This window comes from Suricata suricatta, chromosome 9 (assembly GCF_006229205.1).
Source record: "Suricata suricatta isolate VVHF042 chromosome 9, meerkat_22Aug2017_6uvM2_HiC, whole genome shotgun sequence".
Lineage (NCBI taxonomy): Eukaryota > Metazoa > Chordata > Mammalia > Carnivora > Herpestidae > Suricata > Suricata suricatta.
This window is the reverse complement of record NC_043708.1, coordinates 67228679-67242214: the sequence shown is the minus strand read 5'-3', so window position 1 is coordinate 67242214 and position 13536 is coordinate 67228679. Positions and strand designations below refer to the sequence as shown.

Here is a 13536-nt window from a genome sequence, read left to right as displayed (position 1 = left end):
TTTTCTTTTCCCTCTAAAAGTAATGAAAAGATAATATACGAAAGTACTTCATTGATTTGACTCTATGAAAATAGAAAATTCTTCACATTAAAAGTGCCATGAACAAGAATAAAGGCAATTGACAAAAGAGGAAAAACACAAGAATATGGCACCAATGGCTAATATCCTTATATTATCCACTCTATAATATATATTAATTGTGTGGTAATGCCCAACAATATTCTAGCTTGAGAGGGCTCAACAGTAAACAAATTTAGAGTAGGTCCTTGCCTTCATGGTTCTTACTTTCTCGCTGGAAAAAACAGGTAATAATAAGTAAGCAATGAATAACTCCAGACTGTGGTAAGTGCCAGGAAGACTATAAAAGCCTAGCAGGGGTGGGGCGGGGGTGGACAACACAGTCAAGAATGTGACAGGATGTGAAAGGCATGAGAATGAGTATTATGTTAGGAAGCTGGGAACAGCTCTTCTATAGAGGTAATACTTGAGCTGAAACACGAATGATGATACAGTCCACCACTGAAGACTGGCTGAAGAGGGATCCAGAAAATGGAGAATGTCAAGTGCAAATTCCATGAGGCAAGAGTTTAGAAACAGCTGAAGTGTCTAGGACATAAAGGGTATGGGGGAGACTAATATAAGATGAATAAAAAAATCTCAAGGCCAAATAATTTGGGGATGGTTAGATCACTATAACTAATGTGGACTTTCAAATCAATAAGGAAAATAACATCTCAAAATAAACAAGGCCAGAAATAATTCACAGTTGAAAAACTACAACCTGCCAATACGTACATTAAAATTTTAGTCTAGTAAGAAAGATTTAATTTTCTACCATTCAAATTGGCAAGCCATCACAAATCATTATTTATATACAATGACAGAGAGGTGAGAAAATGATAAAAGATTAATATTATACCAGCAAATATAAGGAAAAAATATAGTGTAATTTAAATAAATTATGGTACATTTTTACCACAGAAAAGTCTAAGTCCATTAAATGATATTTTTAAGAACTACTTCAAGTTTAATTATGTCTGATACTGTTGATAATACCACTTCTAATCCATTCACAAATTCTATCAGTGCTCCTCTAAAACAAATTACCTCTCATTATTTCTACTGCTAAAAACCCTAATTCTAGGCACCATTATTTCTGGAACTACTGTAATAACTTTCTAATAATTACCTCTCCTAGACCCTTACTCCTTTTTCCTGTTTATCTTCCTCAAAGTAAGAAGAGTGATGTCCTCAGTGCTTATCAGCATAAAACGCAAATACCCAATGTCATCACATCGTAACTATACTACAATTCCAACTTCTTACTATGACCCATTTGACCTGGCCTCCCTTATTTCAAAGACCTCACCTCCTGCCACATTCTCCCCCGAACAATGTTCAACACATAGCATTTCCTTCTGCTTTTTCAACATGCCAAACTCATTCAGATCCAAAGACTTTTTTCCTTGCTATTCCTGATGCTTAGAATGTGATTTTCTTCCACCTAATCATTTAGAGCTCAACTCCCATGTCCTGTTTTTGAAGTTTCCTTTTGCTATCCTAGCTACAGTATAATCTCCCCAACATTTTTTATCACATGCATTTATTTCCTTCATAATATTTTTTAAAGTTTATTTATTTATTTTGAGAGAGAGAAAGAGAGAGAGAGTATATGTGAGCAAAGTAGGGGCAGAGAAAGAGAGGGAGAGACAGGCTCCATACTGTCAGCACAGAGCCAGACAGATGCAGGGCTTGAACTCATAAATCATGACGTCATGGTTTATTTCAAAGAAATAACTAAGATATGATAATATAAAAAGATAACTTTACAAAATTAAAAGTTCTTACGTACACACGTGCATGTGTATAGATGATAGACCTGGATAAAGATGTATATATACTAAATACATGCTAAAAGAGACAGGAGAGAAATAAGAAAAATATCAGACCATACTGATCAAAATAAAATTATAAACTGAATATAATATTTTTAAGAAACATTTAAAAGGTCATCTTATTTCTATATAATACTAAAATTCATTCAAATAATTTTACAAAACATTCTAAAAGATCAGAAAAGCACATATTCAATCAAATTTAATCAAATCTGAAATGAGAGCACTTTCATAATGTAAATTTCCAGAAACCAGCGATTATCTTCAAAGGTTACAATGAGAAGAGGCAAAAGGGATAAATAAGCTCTCTGTAAGTTCTAGCACAAGAAGCACTAAAATAGGCTGTAGCAAAGTCACTCCTCTTAGAAGGCCACAGTAATCTTTTACTAGGATAAATCAGATCCACAGTGTGACTGGTAGTTGGGTTGAAGACTTCTGCAAGATTTCCAAGGAAGCTTGGAAGAGCTAGAAAGGCACTAATGTAAAAAGAGAAGTAACCAAGCTTCTGCTCCATTCTCAAGACAGCATATAACTATATATATTTTTAATGGGATAGTTAGAGCAAAAGTATACACACCAGGACATATACTACTATATTGGCAGGAAAATCTGTTTTAACATAATTAGTACCAAGCCAAGGGTTCTTAAAAGATTATTCAGAATTCACTTATTTTCTGATGGTGTTAGCACTAATAGGAGTAGTTGGAATAACGTGTGATTAATTTTAACTGTGGCACTGGTCTGTGTTTTAGCAACCCATTCAATATTTTTAAGGCTAACATACAAATAATCAACTCCACGATTCGCTGAGTGAAGTTAGAAAGGATTTACTGAGACTATTCTCCATGGAAAGTACCAAGGTGGATATAATGTGGTTCTCATTTTCAAGAAAAATGTACTATAAACAGAAAGACAAATCTAGTACATGAATCTTGGCAAGTGATAAATAATGAGCTAGAGTTTATCAATGGATATAGAATGAAGCAAACTGACTGAAGATACATCTTAAAAGCAAAATAATTAAGATCTGAAAATAAATAGAATGACATTCAAGTCAAAGGAGAGGAGAGAATGGTATTATTGTGACTCTCAATCACAGGGTATATATTGAAGTCATAAGCAAGAATGATTGGGTCAGAAGGCAGAATGAAAATTGAGGACTAAATATCTACTTTGGTTTCAGACATGCTGAATCTGTCATAGCCTATTGCACAAAGGAAAACTTGGAGCTAGAATTTCAGAAACAAGCATAAAAAAGAAGTATCAATTAGTGGCCAATTGCTTTATGTTTAAATGTATCTATAACATAAGTGAAGTATTTTGCCTAGGACTTTACCTAGGTTTAAGTATAAAATAAAGAACTAGGTTTTGATGAATTGTAATGATTATAATATTTACTTTTTTAACATTTTACTTGACCCACTAAAAGAGGGTTTCTCAACGTCCTATATAAAACCATAACTGAAGAAGAGAAAGAGCCATTTAAAGGAAAAGAAAACAGAATAATGAATATTTAAAAGAGAAGTACATTTCGAACGGTATAGTTTGAAAAACTATGTATTTTGGCATTAATTTTCCTATTTGATAATTGGTGCATATGAGATGCTTCCTAAAACTTCTCCTGGATTTTAACTTTGTCAGAAAGCTCACAAAAACTTAGAAAAACGGAATTTTGTTCTTCCTAATATCAAAATTCCATCATAGAGTAATATTCACCTTAAATTAAGTAAAAAATTCAATAACAATTAATTTTACTAATTTTGTAAGGTAAGTAGAATGTTTGCATAACTATAGTGGTTAGAAAGAGGGGTAACTAATAGGAATAAAAGTGTTTCTTGATACATAAAACTGAAGATCTATCACTTGGCCATCTTTTATAGTTTGTTCCCTCTTAGGAAAACACATACACAAAAATCTACTGGTATAAGCAATATGACTGCAGACAAATAATCACATAGGTTATAATTCCTGGCATCTATACTGCTTGAAATTCAACTAGTCTGGAAATCTGTCCTGTTTCTTTTTTTTTTTTTTTTTACTTTCAACCTGAACCTGCTTGAAATACCTCATTACCTTTACTTATCATAGTTAAATCCATCAATTGGACAACTGGAATAAAACAAGGAAGAAAAATAAAACAAGGAAGAAATATTAAGAATACAGGGAGAAATGAATAAAACTGAATGAAAAATAGAATTAAAAGATTGAATGTGCTTAAGAACAGATAAAAAGCAATAACACTGGGAGATAAAAATCAGAGGCATTAAATATGATTCTTGCCCCCTCAAATATTTTTTGAAAAGTAGACAGAAATAATAAGAATACAAGTATTAATTACTTAACAATAATTTTACAAACCTTTATCTCAGTGTTTGGAAGAGATTTATTATTTTAGCAAATAATGCATAGTACTCATAATAGAGACTAAGTGGAAAGGAGCTCACCAGTAAGTTAGTGGCTATCTCAAAAATGCTCCCAATCTAGTCAGGGAGACAGACAAATTTACAGGTAATACAATAACACTTTACACAAAGTATTTGTGAGAACACAAAGGACAGAAGTTATTCTAACTGCAGACACCAATAAATATTTCACCTAAATTGGGCATCAACAACTGGGAAGGATTCCACCAAGAGGTAGAAAGGAAATTACAAACTCAGAGTATAGCCTAACACAAGGCATAGAAATGCAGAAATGGATGAATGTTCATAGAAATTTATAGAAACGCAAGATGACCATTATGTCCCCAGCGAAGGTGGTATAACAGAATATTAAAATGAGAATTTTGTTGTTTTCTCATTTTCAGTTAGGAACCAAAGTTAACAAAAGGTTCCAAGTACTACAACTGAGGTAACAGATCACCTATGCAACATTTGGGAAAATGTGGCCAAAAATTGCTTAGGAATTGTTTACTCCATCATTCATATAAAAAATGTAAGTACATATTGGAGGAGAGGGGTTTATATTGTTTGAGGAAGAAGTAGAACAGCAACCCACTCAAAGTTTGGCCTATGTCCCTTAGGATATAGGACACTTAAGGAATGATCCAGGAATTGGACTTGGGCCTAAAAACAATCTAAAGACAAGAGGTTAAGATGCCCTTAGTCTGTGGCTACTACTTAGAAAAAGCCAACTTCAGAGTTTGTGAAGTAAAGAATTACATTTTCCAATGGGACAGGGAAGGACCCCTGAGAAAGGAATTAGTGTTGATCCAATTTTAAAGAAATTCTACACAGATGACTGTAAAAGGAACAAGATAACCCCAGAAGAAAGAGGTTCAAAGTAGAGTCAAAAGTCAGAAACTATGGCTAATAGTCAGAAGATGACAAACAAAGAAGTCTCAGCTGTATCAAGGAATTACAACTGGGTTGTCCCTCAACAATGAGATTCTAATAAATCCAGAAAAGCAAAAAGTTAAATTTCCAACATGCCTTTATTACCAATTAGTTCTTCTCTAACTTAAAACTTGGGAAGACGCAGCAGTAGCACAAGGAGCATGGAGAAAAACTATGGCAAAACTAGGTGACATGACTCCACTGAGGTTTGTAGGCCTTCTTTATTTTTTTTCATCTTTAAAAATTCTTTTAAATGTTTATTTATTTTGAGAGAGAGTGAGCGTCCCAAAGACAACATGAGTGGGGGAGGAGCAGAGAGAGAGGGAAAGAGACTCCCAAGCAGGCTCCATGCTCAGCACAGAGCCCAATGCAGGGCTCAATCTCATGACTGTGAGATCATGACCCACGCAGAAATCAAGAGTCAAAAGCTTAACCAAATGAGCCACCCAGACACCTCAAGCCTTCTTTAAACAAAGCTGACGTAAGGAAAAAAATTTCACATTGGATGTGAGTTTGGAATTTTAATTTCTCAGCCTTCTTTAAAAAAAAATTATCTGAAAAGTTAGTGTATCATCAAATGCCAGGGAATAAGCAAAGAAGGTATTAAAGAGAGAATGAAAATAACAAGAGATAAAAAAGCAAGAAGAACAAGAGGAGAGAAGAGATGGACACTGAAAAGCATGTATCAAGAAGCAGGAAAGAAAATATTCAGGGTGGATTTCAGGTGTCATGACAGGAAAGAATTAAGTAACCTTCCACTTGCACCCTGGTGAGATCACCTCTTAACAAATCCATTAAGAGTGATAAATGGTGAGTAAAGTAGTCAATTATAAAAATGCCATAATTTTGATACGGTTATTGTGGAGCTTAAAATCTATCCTATATATACAGAATTAAAGTTGGTTTTTTTTTTTAAGGAGTATGAATCATGTGTTGTAAACTTGTTAAGGAAGAGCTTATCTCCATTTATAAAATGTTCGCTCTGTTTCCTGAGTTGCAGAAACTCTTAGGTACTGAGTTACAGAAGTTAAAGGCATAGTCCACTCTCCAGGAGTTTCCAGAGGAAACAGACCAGCACAAGGCAGTGACAACACATGAGATACCCACTAGAATAGGAACAAGCACAGCCCACAGGACTATACAGACGAGTCATCTAACAGAATTATACGGGATGAAGGAGGAGTAAGAAATATCTTAGTTAGGGAGGAATCTAGAACGTGAGACCTGAAGAATGAGGTTGAGTTACACAGATGATAGCATCTAGGGATAAAGGGGTCTGTGAGTGACCGGAAAGAAAGTTGCAAGCGCACAAAGACCCAAAGAAAGCATGACATATTCTGAGAACTGCAAAGCACTGGGCATTAATTAATCAATACATGCAGTGTGCAAGGAAAGAAATGAAGCTGAGGACATAAGGAGGGAGTCATATCACATGTGCAGAATTTAGATTTTATCAGAAGATAAAAATGAGGTCCCCTGACATTCTAAAAACACTCATTTTTTTAATATACTACATATCTGGCACATGCAAAGCACTCTTTCACATATCTTTTATTGTTTTTCCTCACAACAACCCTGTGAGGTAGGTGTAATGATTTCCTTATTAATGGATTTAAGAAAACTTTAAAGTTATTAAACAATTTATACTTTATTTAAATGGCTACAAAACGGCAATCAGGATTCCAGGCCATGCTTCAGAAAATATATAAGGAACATCGCAGGCATGCATGCACACGCATGTACACACACACACACACACACACACACACACTCCAACACTTTATCTATGACATATAGAAATTTCAGAGTTTAGGGCAAAATTTAGGTAATAAACATATGTTAATTTACTATTAAAGATAAAGACCTTTGTGGCATAAATAGTCCATTATACAAATTTATACTGTTAAAATTTTCAACTAATTAAATGTATATGAGAATTATCTGCAAAATTCATTAAAATAGCTGGAATAAACTGATACATATGCATGAATATCAAAGACTGAGGTAATTATATGAGTATTTTAGCTTCATATAACTGGCGTGAGGTTCTTTGAAAAAATCCTCACATTTATTTCTATAAATTCAAACTGCAAATATTGTTCAATGTATATAAATTATATTTTGAATGACAGACGATAATGTCTAATTACTAAAGTTTATTAAATAAACTAAAATACTAATGATTTAATGTAAAAAGAATTGTCTACCTAATGTGAAATTACAAAATCATCTCCCCATTATTCACAATGAAACATTTAAAAGTGTTTCATTTCCCCATTACATGCAAGATTTTACTCAAATTTGATAAGACAAATACTTTTTTTAGAAATCTTGGATGAATATAAAAATATGCCCTTAATTGAAAAGATAGAGGATGTATTTTATAAAACTGAGGAGACTGAGAATTTTAAAATATGGGTTGAAATTCTATATGCAAATGTTCTCTAAAATTAGCTTAAATTAAGTAAAATCCACCAAAAGTACATTTCCTTATATTTTATTTTCTCATCAATTTCACTACTTCTTCAGCTGGTGCTGTATTTCTTTTTAAAGTCTCCAACCGAAAGCTAAATGTTGTCAGAACATCACTGCTATAGTGCTAAGTACGTATTAGTAAGTATTAAAAATTCATTTTATCTATGTACTTGTTTCATTTTTCTATTTCAAACAGATTATAAAGGGGAAGATAAAAAAAAATACAGGTTTCTTTAAGATTTAGTTAGTCTTGATCTAGGGCTTATTTTCTGAATTTAAAAACTATTAAATGAAAATAAATTATATAATAAGCCCAACCACAATGCTGGTCTTGCAGAATAAGATGAAGACCACTCCCTCAGGAAACAAACAATCAAACAGAGATAATAAGTATCCAGAAGATACTTTATGCAATGAAGGTCATTTCTAAATAAACTGAATAAATGCTCCAAATATACAATTTAACTGAAACACCAATATTTTCTTTTTTGATTATACAAGTGGTACATGTTCATTAATTCATATAATACATAAATATATTCAACAAAAAATCCATCTAATTCCCTTTTCCAAATAACATATGTTGGAATTATTTTAAAGTTTAAGATTCATTTGGTTAAAAAATAAATCTATCAAGCTGCTAAACTTACATCATCCACAGAAGGTCTAATATATAACAACTCTGTATAATTGAAAAATATATACTCATATGCGCAACAGGTATAGTTTGTACCTTTTCACCAAAACAATATATAAGGCATATGGTCTATTCTGTCAAATATAATAACTTCAGGTAATAAGATAAATGAGATAAAGCAATACTTACAATTACACTGTTTGTAGTAAATGCAAGAGAACAAAGTCTAGCGAATCAAATATTACATATACTGACAAAATATCTTCTTGCTAAAGATACACAATACATTATATTGTGTCTAAACTATATTCTTTAAAACATTAATGTTTACTTCTTTAGTGCTTTGGCTACTGAAAGAAGTATTAAGTCTACAAGAGGGGAAATCTCATTAAAAAGCTAGTTTTGGGGGACTATTTAACTGCATTCCGCTCTGAATATAAATAAAGCTTAATTTTTAAAAAATTTACTCGATGCCTCTATGAGGAATAAGTTGAGAATTTTATTTATTCTCAAAAAAGTTTATTTCAAAACAGTGGTATAACTCTACTACACAATTAGAGATAGTTAAAAATCTTTGTAGGAAATCAAACCTCTTCTTTTGACTCAAAAATATCATCACTTGGCATTTAATTAACACAAATATTATTCTAACTAAAACAAAGCCACTTGCATCAAAACATCTTGTTACACAATGTAAGGTACATTCTGAATACAAAGAATTCTACCCTTGAGTTAAACAGAAAACACATAAAGAAAGGGTCTGTAGAAATAATTTCTTCCACCCACCTCATTTTACAAGTAAGTAAACTGTGGCCCAGAGAGGTTTTTTTCTGCTTTCATTGAGATTCTATAGGCATAGAGATGTACACAAACATCATTTAAATTATGACGTAAGTTAAAGTTACCTAAAATAAATGACACTATATTTCATATAATTGAGACTCAGTGAAGACTAAGAGATTCTAATTTCTTGCCAGAGAAATGTCTACAGATGCACACACACACAAAAATAGATCGTAAGTCATATTACTGACTAGAAATTTTGCAAAACAATGAAATATAACAATCCATATCATATTGTTTAACAACAGACACAGGAGCTTCTAATGTTATTCTCTTATTCTATAAGGCATAAACATGCCAAACTATTACTAAAGATAGCACTCAGGTAAACAGCCTTTACAAAAGGAAAATCATTAAATAATGAAATGGAAGAGAGTGACTAAAATACATTAAGTAAAAGTTCAAATATTTACTGTTTCTTCTCTCCCAAGCTTTGTTTCAATATGCTAAAAAAAAAAAGATCAAGCTCAATGCTTCTAAAACAAAGAATCAAAACTAGGTTCATTATAAACTGGCTTTGTTGCAAAGCTTTCACCACAAGAATGAAAGTATTACAACTAAGACATAAAACACTGTAAGCAAAGCTAATTAGGATGTTCCTGTTGAATTTTAAGATGATTTGCTACTTTTAGAATACAGTTCTAAAATCTTATAGAATATTGGTTTGGTTATTTGAAAATATTTTAAAACAAACTGATTGTTTTAAGCTTCATTAAAAGTGAAGCATTTATGAAAGCACTTGAGTTTCATATGCTTTTAGACTAAAATAATTGCCAAAGAGTGCATCCATTTGTTTGTTATTCAAGTCAGTACCAATCACAAATTAGATGACCTTAAAATAAAATTTAGAGTCAGGGAGAGCAGCACTAAGTTTAACTGACCTCAATACATTTTTGAATGATGCTTCCCAGTTATTTGTTATTCTCTCTTATTGGGTATTCCAGTCTAGGACGGGTACACAAGAAACTTACAGTCTATGTAGTACTCCTAGTCAGTTTCACTCTGCAGATGGCACAGTGGAGAAATACCTTCCGTACAGGACCATGTACAATTTCTTCTGCAGCTGTCAGCACCTAGGGGAAAGTGCGCTGTTAAACAGTTGCTGCGTTCCACCTCAGAAGTGGCTGCAATTCGGTGGTGGGTGAAGTGACTCCTGTACATATATACAGGGATGAAAAATACTATAGAAAATGAAAATATTTAACAACAAAAGTGGCTGTCTAAAAACTGTGCCACAGGAAAACAGAATACATCATTTAGTCACAAGAGCCCTACACAGATGGGCTACCATTCATTTAAAAATTCGATGTTAGGAATGACTGAAGGAAAAAGTAGAAATACAATTATTTGTACAACATAACTATAAATAAGTGTTAAGACACATATGTAAAAAAATTAAACCCAAACACTGTATACAGTTTTATAACATTACTTTTATAGTAATTTACCTAAAACCAGTAAATAGACACAATAAGATTCTTCATTATATTTAACTAATTTGACGCTTATATTTAACTAATTTGACGCTTTCCCTTTAGACGACAATTCAAAGGGGAAAAACAAAGTAGGTGAGATATCAGAATTGAAGCATTAGTGACATGAAAATATATTTAAAAAGGAAACCCATTTTGAAATTCTAAATTCCTTTATATTTAAAAAAACAATTTTATGAAATAACTAGTCCTCAACAATTAGCAATTGTTAAATTATTTATATAATGGAGCTTTAAAAGCAATCTCATATAAAACAACTTTTCTTCTCCAAAGTCTCAAAGAGTTATAATCTAAATACAGTCTCCATCCTTAGCCCACATATCAATGAGTTAACTAAGTGTACAATAACTTTAGTTCATTAATACAGAAAATTATTATTATCCTGCTTTTGCTACAACACCCTTTCTACATAATTTATATTTGATGGGATTAGAAGACCAATAAACGATTTTTCTCTGAGAAATATCACCAAATCAGTCATGAGGCTGGAATGCACTATCTTTCTAACTTTTTATCTCTAGGCACAGCTCCTATGTTTATAGTACCCTAAACAAGTAACAGTTTACATTATTTCAAAATATGCACATAAAAGTTTGTGAAACAGAATGAGGGCACTCTAAATCAAAATCCAACATATTTGACCATGAAAAAGTGTCCCACCCATCAAATCTGAATCTCACTTGCCATAACAGCATGTATATATTTATTTTGGCATATACTCAGTAGAGTTATAGATAGTTGACAATTTCAGCTTCTTTAAATTCCTTCTAGAATAAGGCATAGCACATATAAATATTGTTTTCCTAAAGTGAAAAGAGGTAGTAGAAAAAGAAAAAATACAGAGTTTATCAGTTTCTTTATTAAAAGAAGATGCAGATCAGAGATTCTATTCTTGGGTCCATGTATGGGTCTTAGGTAATCTAGAAATTCACAAAATTGCATGCTAAATATAAAGACCTATTATAGGGGACCATAAGCACGTTTTTCTAGGGCAAATGGCCATAAGCTTTTGTGAGGTTCTCAAAAGGTTCTGTGACTTTCCCTCCAAAATTTAAGGAACTACTGATAAGTGATATAAAGACACCCAACTGAGTAGGTGGCAGATCATTTAAATCAAATGTCTAAATCTGAACAGCTGTTTCTTCTTTTGTACTATGAATAACAGACACAGGGATGTTCCAACAACCAAATGAAATAATTTGCATAAACACATGGTATAATACCTAACCTATTATTATCAGTAATAGTAGTAATTGTTGAAAAAAGCTATCTCAAACAACCAGAAATTCCTTATAGGACTCCATCTTTGTTTACTTCTAAATAACTTCATTATTTATGTATTTATTTATTCATTATTAGTTTTATTTAGCTAAGTCTTCTACTTTTATTTAGCTGTATCTTCTAAAAGAGACCAACATCACAAGCTATACATCTCTATATTGTTTTAGATGCAAAATTGCTAAATACAAGTTTTGAGACACTGCTATGTACTCCTAGAGTCTACATTTCCCCAGAAGCCACACTGATCCCTTCTATGACACTGTACTTACTTTGAACAGGCTCAGATATGGAAAATATTTAGCTTCAATGGTCTATATAGATAATTCCATTTCTTTTTTCAGTCCCTCCTTTACTTCACGTAATATACAAACAAAAAATCTAAATTTAAAAAACGTATCAAAGGATCATATTTTATGAAAAGGTTATAGAAGCAATAATCTTAATTTCATAAATCATTTTTCCTATTCCTTTCAGTTTGTCTTTATGAAGGTAATGATTTAATATACATTCATACATGCACATGCTTTAAAAAGAATCTGCGAGTTACAACATCTGAAGATTAGCCATACCTTTAAAATAGATTCCACATTACAAGAGCATTATAAGAGTGTTTATGCTCCTCTTCAAGAGGCGGCAACTTTTATGAACTCTTACCATGTATTAAAGATACTCAATGAAGAAACTGAATAGTTTGCTTATATATATAGACATACAGATACACACACACTCATACACACACACACTTTAGTTGGTTCCCAACCATTTCAAATGTAAAGAACTTTTTCTAGAGCCTTCTCATGATAGGAGTTACATGTTATGTATTCACATACTAATAAAATATATAGCAATAAGATAAGGGGAAAGCCTTTATGTAAAGGTATAAAAGAGAGAAGCATATTAAAATATTCAGAATACTTCAGTGAAAAGGATGATAGAAGATAGAGTACATGCACAGGTCAGTGAGAAGGACAACAGCCACAGGTCCAATTACGCTCAGGAATTTTAAAATATTTTATTTGAAAGAGTGGCATCTTGAGAATCATGTAACAAAAATCATCCTAGCAGAAGCAAGAAAGATCAACTAGAGGTGTGAATGGTTCAATTGGGATGAGAATATTGGGAATATATAATTAGGAATAATAAAAAAATCTATAAAAAACAAAACTACACTACTAAGTAAAAAAACTAGAAGACTAAAAATTGTGAGGTAGGTCAAAGCTATTTCTAAAGTCTGAATATATGCACTAGCATTTCTTCATTCATTTATTCACTCAACAAAAAAATGAGTTTCCTGTGAGTCAGGTCCCATTTAAGACACTAGGTAAAGCACTGAATGAATCAAGGAGCCAATGACCTTTCAAAGATTTCATGCTAATGAAAAAGATGGATAATAAAGTATTAAATTATAATAAAATGTATGGAAATGACTCAGTTTTAAAACAAAAGGAAAGCAAGTTACAGGAACAAACTGGCAAATACACTCTTTTAACAAAGTAGTCAGAGAAAACCTAAGGAAGCAGCAGTATATGGACAAAGAATGAAATAACACAAGTCCAAAGACTATCTGGGGTAAGAAT

General features: G+C 32.2%; 1 protein-coding gene across 4 annotated transcripts in view; it reads right to left on the bottom strand.

The window, feature by feature from the left end:
* Positions 1–13536, bottom strand: part of NOVA1 (NOVA alternative splicing regulator 1) — a 149446-nt gene that overhangs the window by 90514 nt on the left and 45396 nt on the right. For 2 of the 4 annotated variants that reach the window (XM_029951959.1, XM_029951960.1), the window contains exon 2: positions 10157–10258. The exons of the other annotated variants lie outside the window; for them this stretch is intronic. The gene's annotated coding sequence lies outside the window, so the exon portion shown is untranslated. The remainder of the gene's footprint in view (positions 1–10156; positions 10259–13536) is intronic. 4 annotated transcript variants of the gene reach the window in all.